Genomic DNA, 21,482 nt, shown 5'->3' on the forward strand with positions numbered 1-21,482 from the left:
TGGCTACTGCCTCTGAGAACCAGATTGTTGATTTGTTGTAATTCAACAAGGTTTATAAAATTTTGAATTAAATGTTGTTGTCACTTTTCTTTAGTTATAGAAATTCCTATAAGAAGCTCGTTCATGCCTTTATAAGTAAGAATAATGTCTCATCTGATGTGCCTTCTAAAAACAGAATAAAGAACATCACCCTGAAATGTATTGCACTAAAACTTGTCTCAGTTCTCAACATACCATTTACCGTTATATATTTATACTTGCTGTGAAGATTGGAGGAAGATGGGCAAAGGCTGCCAGCCTAGTCAAATAGAATTTGATACATAATTCTATCAATTGTATAAATAAATGTAAAATACAGGCTTGTGTTTATAAAGGAAAGAAAACACTGTAAAATGTGAACTTCAAGATTGTTGCAATATCGCAATCTGCTGTAAGGAAAACCAAGCCAGGCATTTCAAATGTCTCTTTTGAAGCTGAAAAGATCTTATGAATCTCTTTGATGTTTACAAGTCAGCTCCAGTGAGTCTGGATGAAGGTTTCAGGCCCATTGTTTTAAGGTTAAAGTTAAGGGACAGAATTTACATGTGGAAGGTGCTTTATTGCTCTGGTTTCAGTGAAATGCCTTTTATTGTTGTAGTCCCCTGAGCAGGTGTTAGCTTGCTAAATAATGCAGTTTGTGGCCTGGGAACTCCAAACCCAAGTGTCAAAATGATGTAATTTGGGAGGGCCTTAGAGAGCTGTTGGTTAGTGTTTAAAAACTATTGTTGAGTGAGAGACTGAGAAGCATTTTGATCTTGGACATCTAACCCAGCACCGCTTATGCTTTATGTATGTAAGTAGGAATATAGCACTGTGTTTTCTCTTAAGATTAGCTAAAGATTAGAAAGTTAGTTTAAGTGTTTTTCTTTGACATCAGGCCTGTCCTACTGTATTATTTTAAGTTACTGTGTGATCTCGGAACTCTTAGATATCTCTGTGGTGTAGTAGTGTTGTCTTGTGTATTAATTATTTATTATTAAATATTTTAAAAACATTTACCTGTGGCCGGTTTGTGTAGAGAAGTAGGCTCTGCAGTACATTGCATATTTATAGAGGTTATCATAGTAGGCCACTCTAATAAGCCTTAGACTAAATAATCACATTACCAATTGGATAATAATATTGCACAGTAATAATTGGACATCCTTTCAAGGGCCTTTGGGTAGCTGATAATATAAGCTGGTGGTGGCAGAAAGTACTACTGTATAGTCTGGGTAAAAAGGCATAGGTAGAGAATCTGTGTCAGCCTTTCCCATGAGTGTCTGTGAAGTTGTATAAATACTTATCTCAATGTGTGGATGTGTGTCAGCTACCTGGGCAGGGACACAAAGCACTGGTTGGACAGAGAGGGTACTGGAGGGTAGCTTGCCAGCTAGGCTGAGATCTGGACCCTCTAGCTGTGGCAGTGGGGAGTCTTATTGGGGACCTGGAGAGCAAGGGAGCAACCAGCCCCAGACTGACTGAGATCTCTGTGTGCACTTAAGGGAAATTGTACTTTACTGTGTGTATTAGTTATCTTTTCCTCTTCTAGGAGATGACCTCCCTGCTGTTAGTGATGAGGATTGAGGCTCATTGATTGCTGGGCCAGGGCATGGTTGCCACATATTGGTGGCAGTGGTTGGGATATCCTATCACATATTGGTTTGCTGTGGTGGGATCCCACATCACATATTGATTAGTTGTCAAACATTAACTGACTTATAGTGGTGTGGATAAAGCAAATTCCTGTAGCTTATGTACAGTGATCTCTAAAAGTGTTTTGTACTTTAAACAGCCATGCAGTGTATACTCAGAGTTCAGATTACAATTGTTTTATTTCTTTTGTTAGCTTAGTGTTAGGTTGAGCAGGCAGCATGTCAGCAGAGGAGTATGGAAAGCTGACAAGGAGTCAGCTGCTGGATATGTGCCAGACTAGGGGACTGGTGCATGGAAATCTGACTAAGGCAGACCTGATTGCAGCCTTGGTTATAGCTGTATCAGAAAACAGAAGCCTGGAGGGCAACCAGACTGACAGTGGAGATACAATATCTTCAGAGAATGGACAGCTCAACCTTTCTACAGTGGACTTAAAAATTCAGCTGGAGCTAAAGAGACTTGAGTTGGAGGCCAGGCATATGGAACTAGAAGCAGGTGAGAAAATGAGTCTACAAGCTGAGGAAAATGAACAGCAGAGGAGGCATGAGAGGGAAATGCTGACTTTTTGCCAGAGTCATGGAGGTAATGGGGGAGGGAGTAACCAGACCCCAGAGGCACAAAAGGTCAGTAAATTTCTTCGACAGTTTAAAGAGGGGGATAATTTTGATAGCTTCATTCATATGTTTGAGTGGGTATGTAAACCGTATGAAGTTGACCAAGGGCTCTCGGTATGGTTCCTGACGCCCTTACTCCATGGTAAAGCTACAACTTCTTTAGTAAAAATGCATGACACTCACTGTTTTGATTATACTGCTGTAAGAAGACACTTGTTGGAATGTTTTAAGCTAATACCTAAAATGTATAGGAAAAGGTTTTGTGAGCATAGATGCAAGGCAGATGAAAATGTATGTGAATATGTTGCTGAACTGAGCACTTATTTTCATAGCTGGGAGAGTGGATGTCAGGTCACCACTTTTGAAGGGTTGCCAGACCTTTTGGTAAGGGAACAAGCCCTTAGCACTTTGCCTGAGGACATGAGGATCTGGTTAGCTGATAGTGTACTACTTCAGAGGAGTTTGGGAAGAAGGGAGACCTATACCTAGCAAGCAGGGCAGCCCTGCACAGGAAAGGGACCCCCCCCCCATTACTGCTCATGGGACTAAAGGAACCCATGGTGGGAAGCACAGACTGCCCCAACAGAATCCACCAGTAACATGGGAAGCCACTAGTCCACGTATACATCCGAGAGCTAGGGTTAAATATTTTGAATGCAACCAGTGGGGCCATGTGGCATACAGGTGTTTACGGAGGCAAGGTGGGAAAGCAAAGGTGAGGGAGCCAGTAAGTGGGAAAGACAAAATGCCAAAAGTGGGTTGTCTTGAGACAACAGGGGTATGGAACTACCATCCTGCAGATGTCCTGAGAGGGAAGGATTTGGATGAGGCAGTACTATGTACTTATGCAGTTACATGCAGTGAGGCTAGGAGACAAGCATGTGGGTCTGGCAGCCTGGGGGAGACTGAGACAGACTGCATACTTGCAGCCAGGACTGCTAAGGTGGTTACTTCAGGGAGGGAGCTGCTCTGTACCAGTGAAACTGAAGGTGAGTCACAGCTGCTTGTGGGTACTGTTGGTCCCTTGGACAGAGTGACTGCAAAGGTAGAAGTGAGTAGTAGTACCCAGGCTGACAGTGAGGCACCACTGTCAGAGGATGCCAGACTTCCTGTGGAAGGGGAGCTGGGAAGGGTTACAAGTAGAGACGTGAGACAAGCTCAGCTCTCAGACCCTACATTGCAAGGCCTGAGGCAGGTAGCTAGGGAGGAACCTGATTATCAAGGGAAGGGGGAATCTGTATACTGGAACAAAGGGTTACTGTACAGAGAGTGAACCCCTGAGGGAGGGCTAGAAGGTAAGAGAGTACAGCAGTTGGTAGTGCCTAGAGCTTACCATCTGGCATTTCTGGCCATATCCCATGATATTCCCTTTGCAGGTCATATGGGCATAAAACGTACAAGGAGGCGTATTATGCAAAACTTCTTTTGGCATGGAATTTCCAGAGATGTAACAGGGTACTACAGGACCTGTGAGCAGTGCCAAAAGGTAGGCAAGGCAGGAGACAAGGTTAGGGCTCCTTTGATGCCTTTGCCTGTGATTGAGGAGCCATTTCAGAGGATAGCTATGGATATTGTGGGTCCTCTGAGTACCCCATGTTCCACAAGGAAAAAGTATATCCTACTGACTGTAGATTATGCTACACGATACCCTGAGGCAATGACTCTGTCCTCCATTGAGGCAGAGAAGGTGGCAAATGCTTTGCTAGAGATTTTCAGCAGGGTAGGTTTTCCAAAGTAAATACTGTCTGGCAGAGGTGCCAATTTTATTTCAGACCTGCTGGCTTGTTTGTGGAAGTCCTGTGGGGTGAAGCACATGAAGACCAACCCCTACCATCCCCAGACTAATAGTCTTGTTGAGAGGTTAAACTCTACAATCAAGTCCATGCTACAGGCATTTGCAGAGCAGTTTAAGAGGGAGTGGAACAAATATTTGCCCCATCTGTTGTTTGCTTACAGAGAGGTTCCCCAGGAATCCACAGGGTTTTCACCCTTTGAGTTGCTGTATTGGCATAGGGTGAGGGGACCTCTAGATTTAATTTGAGATGAATGTAAAGATGAGTGTGAGTCTCACAGGGAGTCTGTGGTGGCATATGTCCTGAACCTCAGGACAAGGCTCAGGGAACTCATGGGCTTGGCCCAGGAGAACCTGGCAGAAGCCCAACAACAGGAAAAAGTGTGGTATGACAGGAATGCTCGAGCTAGAGAGTATGTTGTAGGGCAGCAGGTGATGGTTCTCATTCCTGTCAGACACAACAAGTTGCAAGCAGCTTGAGAGGGACCCTACAAGGTGGTATGAAAGGTAAGTGATGTTAACGACATAGTGGAACTGCTAGACAGAATGCAGGGGCACAAATTGTACCATGTTAACATAATGAAACCTTACCATGATAGGGAGGCCCTTGTGCTGAGCATTTGCAGTGGATTGCAGGAGGAGTCTGAGAGAGATCTTGTAACTGATCTCCTCAGTGAGGCTTGGGCTGACACCTCGGTGGAAAAGGTGGCAATGTCCCGGCAGCTATCTCCTACCCAGGTTCGAGAAATCCCAGCAGTGTTGCAGGAGTCTGTGGGCATGTTCACCGGGAAACCAGGGAGCACTCACCTGGTGCAGCACCAGGTGGATACAGGACCCCAAAGGTCTATCAGGCAGGCCCCTTATAGGGTGCCTGAGAGAGTCAAACAGACTCTGAGGGAGGAGGTACAGCAGATGTTGGAACTAGGGGTGATTCAAGAGTCCAACAGTCCCTGGGCCTCATCAGTGGTGTTGGTGCCAAAGAAGGATGGCAGCAACATGTTATGTGTGGATTACAGGAAATTAAATAGTCACACAGAGTCAAATTCTTACCCCATGCCTAGGACAGATGAGGCCCTAGAGCAGCTGGGTGGGGCTAAGGATCTTACAACCACTGATCTTACCAAGGGTTACTGGCAGGTGCCGTTGACTCCCAGTGCTAGATAGAAGTCAGCCTTTGTGACTCCTTTTGGTTTGTATGATTTCACAAAAATGCCCTTTGGGATGAAAAATGCCGCTGCGACTTTCCAGAGGCTGGTGGATAATATCATAGCAGGAGGGTTTGCCCTTGCTTACATGGATAATATTGCTGTCTACAGCCATTCCTGGCAAGAGCATCTTCAGCATGTCAGGGAGGTGCTGGGCAGACTACAGAGGGCAGGGTTGACCATTACTCCAAGCAAATGTCAGGTGGGTATGGCAGAGGTCTCCTATCTAGGACATAGAGTGGGGAGTGGTAAGATAAGGCCAGAACCTGCCAAAGTGGAAGCCATTCAGGCATGGCCTGCACCTGTTACCAAAAAGCAGGTGAGGGCATTCTTAGGGACAGCAGGGCACTACAGAAGGTTCATTCCCAATTATAGTACCATAGCTGCTCCCTTCAAAGACCTGCCAAGGAAGAACAGGCCAGATAAGGTAGTGTGGACCCCTGCACATGAGCAGGCATTTCAGAAGCTTAAAGAAGCTTTGGGAGGACCCCCTGTGTTAGCCAGTCCAGACTATAGCAAAGAATTTGTTGTGCAGTTGGATGCTTCAAACTATGGAGTGGGGGCTGTACTTAGCCAGATTTCTTCAGAGTGAGAAGAGTACCCAGTGGTTTATCTCAGTCATAGGCTCCAACCCAGGGAGGAATGATATGCAGCGGTAGAAAAGGAATGTCTAGCCATAGTGTGGGCACTACAAAAACTTCAGCCTTATCTGTATGGAAGAAAATTCACTGTGATGATAGATCACAACCCCCTAACATGGTTAAATAGAGACAGTCAACAAAATGCCATGTTGCTAAGATGGAACCTGGGGTTGCAAGCATATGATATGTCAATGCAGCACCGCATTGGAAGTAGCAATGCCAATGCAGATGGGCTCTCAAAACAGGGAATGGGGTGAGGTACACCCAGAGAGACCTGACACTCTCAAGCGATGTTTCTCAAGGGGCACTTGAAAAACTTGCTTGAGTTCCCCGGGGGGGGGGGATGTGAAGATTGGAGGAAGATGGGCTAAGGCTGCCAGCCTAGTCAAATAGAATTTGATACATAATTCTATCAATTGTATAAATAAATGTAAAATACAGGCTTGTGTTTTAAAATGAAAGAAAACACTGTAAAATGTGAACTTCAAGATTGTTGCAACATTGCCATCTGCTGTAAGGAAAACCAAGCCAAGCATTTCAAATGTGTCTTTTGAAGTTGAAAAGATCTTATGAATCTCTTTGATGTTTACAAGTCGGCTCCAGTGAGTTTGGATGAAGGTTTCAGGCTCATTGTTTTAAGGTTAATGTTAAGGGCCAGAATTTACATGTGTAAGGTGCTTTATTGCTCTGGTTTCAGCTAGAGTGTATATGTGAAATGCCTTTTATTGCTGTAGTCCCCTGAGCAGGTGTTAGCTTGCTAAATAATGCAGTTTGTGGCCTGGGAACATCAAACTTAAGTGTCAAAATGATGTAATTTGGGAGGGCCTTAGAGAGCTGTTGGTTAGTGTTTAAAAACTATTGTTGAGTAAAAGACTGAGAAGCATTTTGATCTTGGACATCTAACCTAGCACTGTTTATGCTTTATGTATGTACGTAGGATTACAGCATTGTGTTTTCTCTTAAGATTAGCTAAAGATTAGAAAGTTAGATTGTTTTTCCTTGACATCAGACCTGTCCTACTGTATTATTTTAAGTTTCTGTGTGATCTCTGAACTCTTAGATATCTCTGTGGTGTAGTAGTATTGTCTTGTGTTTTCATTATTTATTATTAAATATTTTAAAAACCTTTACCTGTGGCTGGTTTGTGTAGAGAAGTAGGCTCTGGAGTACATTGCATATTTATAGAGGTTATTGTAATAGGCCACTCTAATAAGCCTTAGAGTGAATAGTCACATTACCAATTGGATAATAATACTGCACAGTAATAATTGGACACCCTTTCATGGGCCTTTGGGTAGCTGATAGTAAACTGGTGGTGGCAGAAATTACTACTGTATAGTCTGGGTAAAGGGACACAGCTAGAGAATCTGTGTCAGCCTTTCCCCAGGAGTGTCTGTGAAGTTGTATAAATACTTATCTCAAAGTGTGGGTGTGTGTCAGCTACCTGGGCAGGGACACAAAGCACTTGTTGGACAGAGAGGGTACTGGAAGTTAGCTTGCCAGCTAGACTGACATCTAGACCCTATAGCTGTGCCAGTGGGGAGTCTTATTGGGGTCCTGGAGAGCAAGGGAGCAACCATCCCCAGACTGACTGTGATCTCTGTGTGCACTTAAGGGACATTGTACTTTACTGTGTGTATCAGTTATCTTTTCCTCTTCTAGGAGACAACCTCCCTGGTTTTAGTGGTGAGGATTGAGGCTCCTTGATTGCTGGGCCAGGGCATGGTCATCACACTTGTTTTCTATGTTTTTCAACACTCCTTCAAAAATACCAGTACCAGCTCCATGCAACACTTTGTCTACACTCGGTCATCCCTCAAACACCTCCCATCATCTCTGATAAAATATTTCACACAATTCTCTGCCTCTTTCCTCAATAACTCTCTTCATATTTCTCCTTTTCCATATCCATTACATTCTTTCAGCTATTCAAAATTTATGAAGAGGTAATGTATGAACTACATATGTAATTCATTTCAAATACACAACCTTCATTTCTAGATATAGTGACTATGTTATGTGATGGATTGTCTGTTTTGCATTTTGTTAATTTGAATTACTTGCAATGACACCTGCTATTGTCAAGGCTCTAAATCAACATTTAAACAGCTATCGTATATATGTGTATCAGGTTTAATTTATTAACTTATTTGTGTATGTTTCATTCACCTGTGTATACAGTGCTTTAGGTAAAGCTTTATTTATTTATTGACATTTGTTTACAGAAAAAGCCCAACTAGGTCAAAAAGAGCCCATTTTCATTAGAAGCCAGTCAATAAAAACTCCAGACAAGAGTAAATATTTGAATAACATCATAAACAAACATCAAATTAATATGCATTAAAAATGTTTATCAAGTTATTAATAATGAAGAAAAAATAGTACAGTAGTGACAGAGAGGTAACTTTTTATTGTCATAGTGAACTTACATACTCCTTCAAAGGCTTATTTAATTGTTTATTTGTTTTTTAATTTATTAACACATAACTGAAAAGAGAAAACTGTTTTCAGTTTTGACGTAAGTCAAAAAAAGCAAGGAAAAACAATCAGTGTATATGGATAATTTAAAGCAGTCAAGTAAACAATCAACAGAATGTTTTTTACAAGGAAGCTCGAGCACCCAAACAAAATCTATGCAGACACTGGAAGAGTATATATACACCACTCAGTAATGAGCGATCACAGAGGTAATGATGGCTGGTAAAGCTGGCAACTGCTTCAGGTTTAAGCTGTTAAGGGGCACAAGTGTAGTGCCAGCATTCTTTTAAGAAACTCTGTGATGTCTGTTTTGGTGGGAAGACATTTTCTTTAGATGATGTGGCTACAACTCTGAGAAGTCAGAACCAAGTCTGATAATGAAATTGTTGGGCAGAATTCCTAACAAATGCATGAGCAAGCTGATCAAAAATTACCAGACTCACCCTAGACTGTTCTGGGGATCCACTGAAAGTTCTGGCTTTCTTTAGTGTACATCTCCAGTAGTGAAATAAATACTAAATAAATGAAGCACAATGTGTGTGTGTGTGTGTGTGTGTGTGTGTGTGTGTGTGTGTGTGTGTGTGTGTGTGTGTGTGTGTGTGTGTGTGTGTGCGTGTATTAATATGTGTGCATGTGTATATTGTAGAATAGCATGGTCAGTCCCTTTAAAAGAGCTGGTATGCTAAAGTCAGACAGCATAGTGAAGGGTGGTCCTTTAAGGAGGTTAACTCAGAAACAAGCAAGAATGTTCAGCTTATTTTAAAATGTGGGACTGTTGCACATAAAGGTATTTAAATCACAATGCTATGCTGCACGGGAGATTTGTCACTTTTGGGTCTGAGTAGGGTTGGGAAGAACTTTATTTGGAGCTACATAGGTCAGAAGGAAGATGAAAGGCAATCCAGGGGGTATCCCTATTAAGGAGGGGCTTGAGCCTTTAGAAGGGAACTCAGCTGGACTTGTCACTGCCTGAACTGAAGGTAAAGTTTTATTGTTCTCAGTTGCTCAAACTGGCAAGAAATCTATTTTACTCTGTAGAAGCATCTGTAAACATTACTGTACTTGTGTCGGCTATTCTGCCAGTGTCTGGTTTAGAACAGAACACTGCATCTAAGTATAAACGTTTGATCTGAAGTGAAAAAGGCTGTGTGACATGAAAATTCAATACATTGTACTGCAGACTGGTTTCTTTGAGAGCTTCATTTCTTTCTTGAGCTTTGTTTATTTCTAAATAAAAGAGATTATTAAGTCAATAAGTACACATTAGTGAATATTTACTTACTTGCTTATTCTATAATACAGTCATCTGACATATGTAGGTGCTGTGCTTCTGATTCAGCAGTACATTGATTATGGGTAATGATATAAAAGGCATCATATATTCATTATATTATATACATAGTGAAAGATGCATCCATGAAATAAGAATGTGTGTGTGTGTGTGTGTGTGTGTGTGTGTGTGTGTGTGTGTGTGTGTGTGTGTGTGTGTGTGAAATATATGGACAGATATAAAATGCATGCAATGTATTAATAATTCAGCACTGCAAATCTTCTCTTTTATGCTCTGCAGCACTTATTCATCTGACGCAGTTTGCCCATTCCTTTCCAAACTTAAGTATTTTTGAGTCTACTCTTAAAGATTTTATAGCATACTACTTTTCTTAACCTAATACATACCTTCAAACTTTAATTAAACATGACAGATGTCTGTCTATCCCGGTAGTTACATAGCTGAAACCCTGTGCTTTAAGATGTTTTCTCACTTGATGCAACCCTTCCTTCTTTGAATAAAAAATGCCATTTTCTCTACAAATGGTATAGTCTTATATGACCATTCCTTATGTCAGTACCTCATTCATCCCACATGCATTCTTCCCCTTATCATTTTCATGCAGTAAAACATCTTCATAACTCTTGCCTAGCCTATTTTATCTATACAGCTGTGTACTGCTGTCTTCTTATCTACTCCCCATATGGTCTGGTTAATGACCACCATCACCACAGCTTCCTCCTGCATAGCCTTCCCCCAGTATGAAGGAGGTCATAAAGGGAGATATTTTCCTCTCAGTATTGATTAGTTTTTGTTTTATGTAACTTTATGTAGTTAAACAACCTTTAAAAGAACAGTGAAGCCAACAGTGAAGCCATAGATATTTTAAATCAAAGTATGTGAAACAAAATACAAAGATTAATCCAGGTAAGCATATGTAGCTCACCATTTAATATGCTTGTTACCAAAAGGAATGTTTTGAAACTTAGGTATTTGTGAGCATTATGAAGATTTATTTAGTAGTGGTTTAAGTGGTGAACTATTAAAGCAGGCTAGCTGTAAACAGGTGTTTAATCCATTTCATTACATACAGTACTCGCTCTTAAGCAATGTGAAAATAAATGTGATCAGCAAAATGGAAGGTGACTTTTTTATTCTAGCACCTTTGGCTTTAAAAGACATTTTAATGAACCTGAAGGATAGAAAGAACTCTCGATGCAGGACTGACATCCTTTGATAAAGCTGTTGGTGAATATGTGGTAAAGGAAATTAGAGATAACATGCTGATTTGATCACGGTTGTAAAAATGTTCCTGGTTGCAGTCTTTAGACAGCAATCTGTGCAAAAAGCTTATCTGTACTTTTGCAAACTGTGGCATACTATTGAATATAGAATTGTAAACAAGTGAGACTACAAAACGGCTGCTGAAGAATGGAGCTTTTAATCTTTAGTCCTGTATGCCGTAAAGATTAAAAACAATCAGCAGTTTACCATGACTGCAGTAAGGACTTCACTCAATAACTAAAGGGAAATGTCATGCGTTTTTCAGATAAATTCAAGTAATGAACCATATTTCTAATGTCCGTTTTCCTGCCTAATAACAAATAAAAATTATTTTAACTTTTGTATTACTGATTGTGTATAAATTATAGTGCTGTAAATATAATGTAACTTAAAATATACAAAAAAATAATAATATTTTGAAATCTTGTTTTTACAAAAGGTATACATAAAACTGGTCTTACTTTTCTACATTGTATATTATTGGATTCCTTAGTTATTCTTACAAATATTTTAACATGCATTTTATTAGTGTATTTTCATAATAATAATAATAATAATAGTTATAATAACTATAGTTCAGTCTTCATGTTACTAATCTGTACACTGACAAATGTCTCAACAAAATCTGAGGAAACATTGTCATAATCGGTAAAAAAGAAATTAATGTTCTGTATAATTGAAATCACCAAAAAATGACAATGGTCACCAAAAACAATATACATACATCATTGTGTTATACTGAGGTTGACAGACATAATCTGAAATCGATCTTTGTATTATTAGTCTAGGCCATGAATTTGGGGCAAGTATGCAGTGTCTACTGTGGAGTTTGATGGAACTTACAAAATATCATATCAAACTATAAAAACTGATTTAAGGTAAATTAAATTGAAATATAGCATCTAAGAGAATTTATCTCATTATAATTCAACATTCTAAAGACTGTTTTAAGATAAATGAAACTGAAATAAAACATCAAAATTAATATGTTATCTAAAACCTAGAAATGGTTGCATGGTTGCAAAATTTAATATGCACATTTGTGAAAGGAAAGACTCATGGTCCTATGAGAATGAAAACAGGGCAGGATCATTTATACTAATGGCAATATATAGTGAGAAAAGTAAATGCTAGATATGGGGCACTGTCCCATTTATGAAGTTATACATTAAGTTCTGTGCCATTTGGGTACTATAGTAATACTCTATGGTGTGCAAGAGAAAGAGCATTATGGGATATTGTTAAACAGGGACAACAGCCTTAGAACTTTAATCAGAAAAATAGCTACAAGCATATCCAATTTATTGCTAAACATTGCCATTCCAAGTATCACTGAGTTAAGCATAGTGGAATGTCATAATATAAATGTTAGATATTTAATATTTACTATACAGCATATATTGATTTTATACATGCAGTCAAAACTAGTTATCTCAAGTTGTTTTATGTCAAGGTAAAGATCAAGCATAATGTATATAAAACAGAAAATAGCCAGCATTTCAACTACAGTGAAGGAAAAGTAGGCATGTCTTTAGCAAGTGTGCATCATCATTCCATATTCTGTCATGCAGACCAAATCTCATACTTTCCAACACAAACTATAACATGCAGAAGTCCCCCCTCCAGGTTCAAATCTCATGCTCAACAATATGTGCAATATGCAGAAGTCCCTCAGTGAGATTCACATCTCATACTGTCCAACAGCCGCTACAATACACAGAAGTCACCATCACAGCTTCTCAATAGCATCCTCGATTATGATGCAAGCAGCTATTTAACCACCTTAGAGTCATGTCCAAGTTACAAGATGAAGGGAAAAGGGGAATGAGGATACATTTTGACAAAATGATTCCAGTACTAATTATTAACTGAATCATGGATCTAAATAAGAATTCTATAATTTTGATGCACACTTTAAAAGCAGAACAGACAATGGTCAGTTATAATTATAATGACCTGAATAGTAGTGGCTCCATTGACCACATTTCTTATACTTTATTCATTAATTATACAAGAGTATATGAAATTTGCCATCAAAGGAGCCAACATGAAAGCAGCACCACCCTGTAAAGTTGAATTCATTTATAAGTGAATATCTACACATCACCAGTCTCAAAACAGGACTGAGAGAGGGAGAGAGAGAGATCCACAAAGAAGATAGACTCATATTTCAAGCCTGCATTATTGCATTATACAGGCTGCCTATCCTGTAACAATCAATGTTTAGTACAACTATACATACTATACAGACACACACACACATATATGTGTGTTCCCCATGATTCATTATTCTTCCGTGCAGGACTAGCTTAATCCTGCACAGAAGTGGCCGTTTAGGAACAGCACGGCAATGTGCCATGCATATTAATGAAGGCACGCTGCCTGAGCTCCTAAATGGATATGGAGCATGTACAAGTGCAGGGGGCATGTCTGAGAGCAGAGCTCTCAAAATATACATGCCCCTTCAATCAAGAACAGCAGTTTAGCAATAAGAATGAGTGAGACCGCTCATAGGTGATCATATACCCCCAGCAACATCCCCCCAAGTTTATAAGAGCAATAGTTAAAATATAAAATATAAACAAGCTAATTTTTTTTTTTTATCAAACAGATAAAATTTACCCATAGGTGAGTGAGTTTGCCCATTCCTTAGCTACATATACTGCAGCTTAAATGGCACAAGAGGATAAATCTCAAGATATATGCAAATGAAGCAGTACTGCAATAGAGTAGGGGGCAGCACATTTTCCTTACAAGCAGTCATTCCTGGTTCGAGTCTCACTCCAGCGCATTCCATTTTCCATGTCAAATCACTGCATGAACAATATTTATTGTTGCATAACCTACTAAATAACATATGTTTGTGAACTGGAGTACTGCATTAAATGTAGATGTGAGATGTCATTGTCATAATGTTGTAAAATCCACAGATAAACACAAGTGCCCCATACAGTATATGTACACATGAATCAGGGATACAAATCAAAGTTACAATGTGTAATGAATGATAAATCCATAGAGTGTCCAAATCCACCACCTTCCCAAGAACCATTTTACATTTCTGTCTAAATTAGTGCAGGGGTAAGCTAGAGTAAGCACTATTAAGCAGTAGTAAGCGGGAATAAGCATATTTAAGCAGTAATAAGCGAGTTTAAGCCTGACTGCGAGGGGGTAAGCAATGTGTATACAGGTTAAGCAATACTGAAGCTAACTCTCTATAAGCATATTTAACCAGAGGTTAGCATTGCTTACCTTCATGCTAATCAGAGCAAACCCACTTACAATTGCTTAAAAGTGCCTTAATCACTCTGTATGGAAAACAGCCGCTGTTCTGGCCAGAAACAAAATAAACAGCGTTTGCAGGTCTTGAACCCAGGACTCTGTATATTATACTGACAGTAGTTTACCACTAAGCCATCATAGCAATACATAAGATTGAGGTATCACCAAACAGATCCTCCCTATAGGAAAATCAAACTTAATATATGAAAAGAATCTATATACAGTTTTATGTTGTATAATCTACTACATAACATAAATATGTGAACTGGAGTACTACATTAAATCCAGATGTGAGGTGTCATTGTAATAAAGTGTTGAAATCCCCTAATAAACACAAGGACCCCAAAGAGTGTACATACACATGAATCATGGATACCAAACACATATATATAACATGTAATGAATAATAAATCAGTGTCAAACAGCAAATAGCAAATTGAAAAATGAAGCAACTCTAAGCATTGCACAGCCCAGCTTACTAGGTGTAAGCAATGTGCAGGCCAGCTAAATGAGTTTGCCCATTGGTATACCCCCTTTAAGCAATGCCAACCTTAGGTAAGCATGTTTGCCCATAGCTTAGCATTTTCAAAACCATCCAATCATGGCAAAGTGCAGGAAATTGGCCCTATTTAAACCCAACAGGTTGGAATACATCTCATAACTGGTTGTAGCTTCCTTGTGTAGGCACTATGACTGGTATGGGAGAGGGAGTGCACTTTTGGGTGCAGTGCGTGGGCATCCAGGAGTCCAAAGTCATGGCAGGACTCCTTGTTAAAGAACATGACCAGAGACAGCTGCAGGGCCAGTACCATGGTTCCCATTATAAAGCGGAAGCCTGGGACTGTCTCGCCCATGACCTCACCAGTACCACTGGCATACCACAAACTGGTGAGCAGGTCAGGCATCACTATGCTGACCTGAAGCGGAGAAAGAGGGATCTCTTGGATCATTGGATCCAAGAGGCTATGAGGATGGGGGATATCCCAGCCATGTGTATCAGTCACTACCTGTTTAATAATTGCCAGCTCATGTATATTATGGATAGGTATGGCTAAATATTCCACTTATGTCTTTGAAAGTGGCAGATGAGCAGGCTGTGAACCAGGAAGCCCATGCCTGTAGATTGCAGTGGTTGTGTCGCAATGCAGGTTAGTACAACGCAAGGCACGTTAGTACTACTCTTGCATGTACTGTCGTAGGAAATAAATCTAAAAGTAGTACTAAGTTAATTGCCTGTATAAAACATGTATTGTTTAAGGCATGTACTGCATACACCAGAGAATATGGCAGGAAGAGTCTCATATAGGTTGTATGTAAATAAAAGGATAACAGCCTGACAATAAAGGTCTAACTGCTGGACTGCATGTGTTTACTCTGGTATCATATGGTAGTGCAGAGATGCAATCTCTTAACAGTACTGTTGTATTAAGCACTATTACCCACACTGTGCTACATAAACAAAATGTGTAGAAATGTCTGTATATGACTGTTGTAATCACAAGAGGTTATATTGTACAACTGGGAGGGACTTAGACAGAAAACAGTGAAATGATAGACAACATAATCCAAATAGCACAGTCAACTGAGACATGAACTGTTGTAAGTTTAGCATACACAGCCATGTTTCGAATCCTGGGAATGGTAGTAAGCTGTATGCAGAATCATACCACACAACTGTACAGATATGTCCAGACTGTCCAGTTAATTGGCCCATATCTGCTGCCTGTCACCCTGTCCCCCTGGCAAATCAGTTGGATGATCCCAGATGTTTAGGCAGTAAATAATGAAATACAACTGATTGTCAAACATCTATAAGAACAAAGCTGTCACTCTAGCAACTCCACAAAATGTTATGAGAGTAATAAGCCAAGTATGTCCCATCTCCACCCCCATGTTGTGAAGCTGTGACCAGAGTGTATGCAGTAACAGAGTAAGACATATGTGCATAATACTAATGTGGAATCTGGTAATATGTGTGGCATCATTCAGGTAGTGCTAACAATCATTGCCCCCACAGGTCTGTCAGATATAAAAACTGTGCCTAGAAATAAAAGATTGAAATCCTGGACTGGTAATGTTTACTCTGGTATTGTACAGCATTGTTAGTGTTGCAGTTGCTCTGAATAATAAGGTATTACTCATCACTGTCACCCACACTGTGCTACATAATAAAACTGTCTAGGAAATCCTGAGTAAGGGTGTTATAATTACAAGGTTAGATTGTAAAAACCACAGGAGACTTATAGACAGAAATCAGAGAAAAGATACACAGCAATATCTATATAGCACACTCAACTGTTATGGACACTGTTTTATTTTTAGCAGACACAGCCATGGCAAGAATCCTGGGAGTGTTAGTAAGTTGTATGCAGAATCATACCCCACAAGTGTACAGAATTGTCCAGAATGTCCAGTTAATCGGTCCATATCTGCTAGCTATTATCCAGTCTCCCCTGGCATATCAGTGTGCTAATCTCTGACATGTAGGTAACATGTCATGTCATGTAACTGGCTGTCAGGCATGTACATATTTGGAAAATGTCAATGAAAACAAACCTGTCATTGTACAACTCACCAAACATTTAAGAGGGCAATAGTCAAAATATGTCCCGGTCACCTGCATGTGATCAAGACATGTCCAAAGTGTGTGCAATAAGAGATCGACAGGTATGTGCATAACATCAACCAGGAATCTGGGAATATGTGTAGAAATAGTTAGGTAGTGTTACCAAACAATACCTCCACAGAAATACCAGGTAAGAGGTGTATACTGCAGGTAAAAACTCACTTCATGTATATAGTTGTCTACATCCATACCACTGTCCAAACTAAGGCCATAGGGTAGTGTACTAATACCTGTAAGGCACAGATCACAGTATTGACTAGGAAATTAATGAGAACTACAAGAATATACTAGTTGTTAATTGACATCTTTCTCTCAGTCCCACCATATCTGCAACGATAAACTAAATACACAACTCAATCGGTATGTGCTCTGTTAAATCTACTGTTGAGACATATGTATTATTTGATAAATATATAAATTTGTTTCTATGCATGTGCCATGTTGAAATATTCCCACATTGGTGGCATGCTGCCATCAATGTACCTGCATGCTGTTGTAATGGCCACTATGGTTCCATATATGCATGTGTTCTGTTTGATATGCAACTTTTCCATATCTGGTGTTTTTGATTAATGGGAATATCTATGCACGCTGTTATACCTAATCCTGGGATGTGTTGACCATTACTAACCCACATATGTTGTAAAATTGAAAAACCATAACACGTTTGGGAAGGCCGGTCCCAGCGGACCCACCTGTCCCACCTCATCTGGGGCCCACCCCGGGACCTCTTCATCCACTGGTCCTGCACCACGTTTGGGTGTAACCACCTCAGGTGATAGGGCTCACCCCCCCAGGAGTTGGAGTGGACAGGGTACTGTCATCCGTCGCCAGGTCTAGGGCATGGTGCATAGCGAGCTCCGCAGGGAGTTTGGAGATCTGCTACACCAGCTTGAGGGCCACATGTTGCAACTAGAGGGTCAGGCTGGCCCTCCTACTCAGCCCCTCGGGGCTGTGAAAGTGCAGTGGTGACTGCCCATGGGTGGAGACCTCAGTCCCAATATTTGCACTAAGGGGCTCGTGGGCTTCCGATTTCCAAACACCCCTCCACATCCAAGGTATTTACCCCCCACATGTGTCATATACCACCCCTGTATGCTGTCTTGTCTGTTATCCTACACAGCCTACCTCCCCAAATATACCTACTATCCCTCCCCAACATCCCACTCTCACCTGAAAGAAAAAGGGACAATCCGTTCCCAAAAAAAAATCTCGCCCCATACATAGCTGTCCATTTCACACACTTGTCCACTGGACACATAATCTGGTCTAATTGGCTTCACAACATATTATTGTATTCCTCACCCCTCTTTCAGGGGTATGACTGTCCAAATCTACCACCAAATCAGTGTATATGCACAGCTGTTGCTGTAGAAGAATTCAGCAGCTATGGATCTTCCCTTCACCCGTCCTGCACATCCCTAGCTATTTTCCCTACTGTCTCTCCTTCTTTGTGCTCCTTTTTCACCACTTTCCTATCAACCCTTTTTCATTTCTTTTAAAGAAATTAGAGTGGGAATAAGCAGGAGTAAGCACTTTTAAGCAGCAGTAAGTGGGTTTAAGCCTGTTTTGCACAGGGGTAAGCAATGCCTACATAGGTTAAGCAATTGAGAAACTAAATCAGTATAAGGAACAGTAACTGGAAGTTAGCAGTGCTAACCTCCGCACAAACCCACGCAAACCCTCTTACAACTGCTTAAAAGTGCTTTAATCTCTCTGTATTCAATGCCCCTTGTTCTGCCCAGCAACAAAATAAATAGCCTCTGCAACGCTCGAACCAAGGACACTGCACACCATAGCCAAAGTGCTTTACCACTAAGCCATGTCAAATATACATAAACTTGATGTTTTCACAAACATATTATCTAGCACAGTCATTCAACGGTACAGGAAATGTATTTCTACATGTAGATGTATGTGTGTCTGTGTGTGTGTGTGTGTGTATACATATATATATATATATATATATATATATATATATATATATATATATATATATATATATATGTATATACATATATATATCTATAGATATAAAAGGGAACATAACAAATACATATATGACCAAAGGCACCATTAATGGGGGTGAGGGGGCCCAAGCTAAATACATTTTGTAAGTAATGATATCGCCCCCTCCCCCACAGTGAAACAGATCTGCCCTGTAATACAATACCAACTGTTGCGAGTCCCATACCCAGGACCCGACACAACAGGGGCACAAGACATTAACAGCAATCCATCCTACTTGTATGATGTCAGGATGATATCAATAACATATCATGCAATACAGTCTGGCTACCATAGGGAATGTACAGTGTGGAAGCAATAAACATTCCAAAGATACATATACACACACACACACATATATATATATATATATATATATATATATATATATATATATATATATAGAGAGAGAGAGAGAGATAGATATAGATATATATGTAACTACACATATACACACACAGATATGTATAGGAAGATACATATTTAGAGGGTGCACACCATACTGAACAGCCAGTATTCCTACAGTTGCCACCTTATCAAATGGACAGTGTATGAGTCACCCATACAAAAGACAATTGATGCCTGAAAATATACCCACAGAGAAGTCAAAGGATTTGACACCACACACAGGTTTGCATACATAAAAAGTTTTATTTGTGCACTACTACAGTTGTGTATGCCATGTCATACAGCTGTTTAGACTTTGAAATACATACAAACAGATTAATGCAACTCTCAAGCAGATCATTTTACACAGTAATCTGAAAGCATAACATATGTTGCTGTCCAGGCCAAGGCCTTCAAGTAGTACAACAGTAAAGAAAGACTGGGCCAAAGGATAACAATCAATCAACAGTAAGTAATGCAGATGTATAGTTCATCAGCCTCTAACTACTCTCTGTATACAATCCCTAGGGGGAAAGACTTAAGCTGACACAATGGGATGTATCTGTTACATAACAATGCATAACTGAAAACATCACAATCACACTAACAAACAGGGCAGTCTGTATGGCAGTAAGCAGTAGGCCAGCAATGTTCCCAAGGTGAAATGTATGGTAATGTACAGCCATATACCTTAAGGCAGCTTATTACTGATATTACTCAGATGTTGTAACAGCCTAGGTTATTTATAGTGCATGCCCCCCATAGACTGACTTACAGGGGCATATAACACTGTTTCATACACTGACCTCTGGACTGCAGAAGGGCACACATATTTTGTACAGCTGAAGAAAACATATATATGGACCCTACTCCACAATATGTATAAGGGCCACAACAGCACTAGAATGATGGCAGGAATGGCAGCATGACATAATCACAGGCCACTACATAACAACCCCTTACTGCATGTGGAGGACAGCGGCCGGAACACAAGCCCATATTTGAAATAGTATTGTCATACACTGAGTAAGTTGCTGGTGTTACAGGATAGTCTGCAACATACTCTTAGTCAGGAATATGAAGTCAGAAACACAAATGTATGTAGTCCTGTACTGATAGCACTCAACACATACACCGCCAGTGATATATCTGACAGAAGACCTGTGTGGTGGACAGACAAAACATAACAGGCACACCTCTGGCCATCATGTGGATAGGTACACAGCTGAGAGCTATGCAGACAGACTGCATTCCATGTTAAACTAGTATGTACACACAAACCCTGTAACACTGGTGCTATACAATGCATATAACAACACTACTCACACTCTGTCTGTAGTTCTGGAACCTTATACAAATATGTAACTGGTCTGAGTCTGCAAGTCCTCTTGTAAGAGGTATTGCTACCTGCTGTCTGTAACACTGTTGCTTACACACAGGAAGGATGTCCACCATACGGTAAAGGGACCATGCCCACATGATGTAGGGATTTATAGTAGTGGGTTGCCATGACAGTGGTAACTGGAAGTACTACACAGCATGCTGCATGAAGGTAGCAAGTGGAGTACACTGACTGGTGCAGAGGCCATCACCAGATCATGTGCATCACCTACAAAATCCATGTTGCAGTCTATTCAAAGCAGCTCAATACATTTACTGGAGAGAGAATGAGATAGAGAGAGAGAGAGAGAGAGAGAGAGAGAGAGAAAGTGAGTGAAAGAAAGCTAAAGGCAAAGCCAAAGGCAAAGCAAAAAAAAAAAAAACCCACCAAAAAAAAAAAAAAAAAACATCCAGCAAACTATCCAGAACAGACATCATTCCCACAACAGTTTATGTGAAGTACATATGCATGCAATTGACTGTTGTACTTGGTACATAATAAAGGGATAGATGATGTGGAATGATTTATATGTGCCATCAGGTGTTGTAATGATGTCCAGCTGAACTACTGCTATGGACAGTAGTGTCTGTCCCTGTGGGTAGTGGGCCATACCCGTCAACTGTGCAGAGCAGCACTGACTGACAAGATGTAAGCCATCATAGTGTGTGTTGTGTAATGGAAAACATGTATATTACTGTGACCAATAGCTGGTGGTGGAAGTAATTCTATTATGATGGACACGAGGGTTCCAGAGGCCACCACTTGTAGGACACTCAAGTTAACATGTAATGTAGCATGCTGAAATGCCATAGGTGTGTAATAGGCTTACCTACAATCTGTC

This window comes from Protopterus annectens, chromosome 8.part1, assembly GCF_019279795.1.
Source record: "Protopterus annectens isolate FY-2018-M chromosome 8.part1, PAN1.0, whole genome shotgun sequence".
In the NCBI taxonomy this organism is placed as follows: domain Eukaryota; kingdom Metazoa; phylum Chordata; order Ceratodontiformes; family Protopteridae; genus Protopterus; species Protopterus annectens.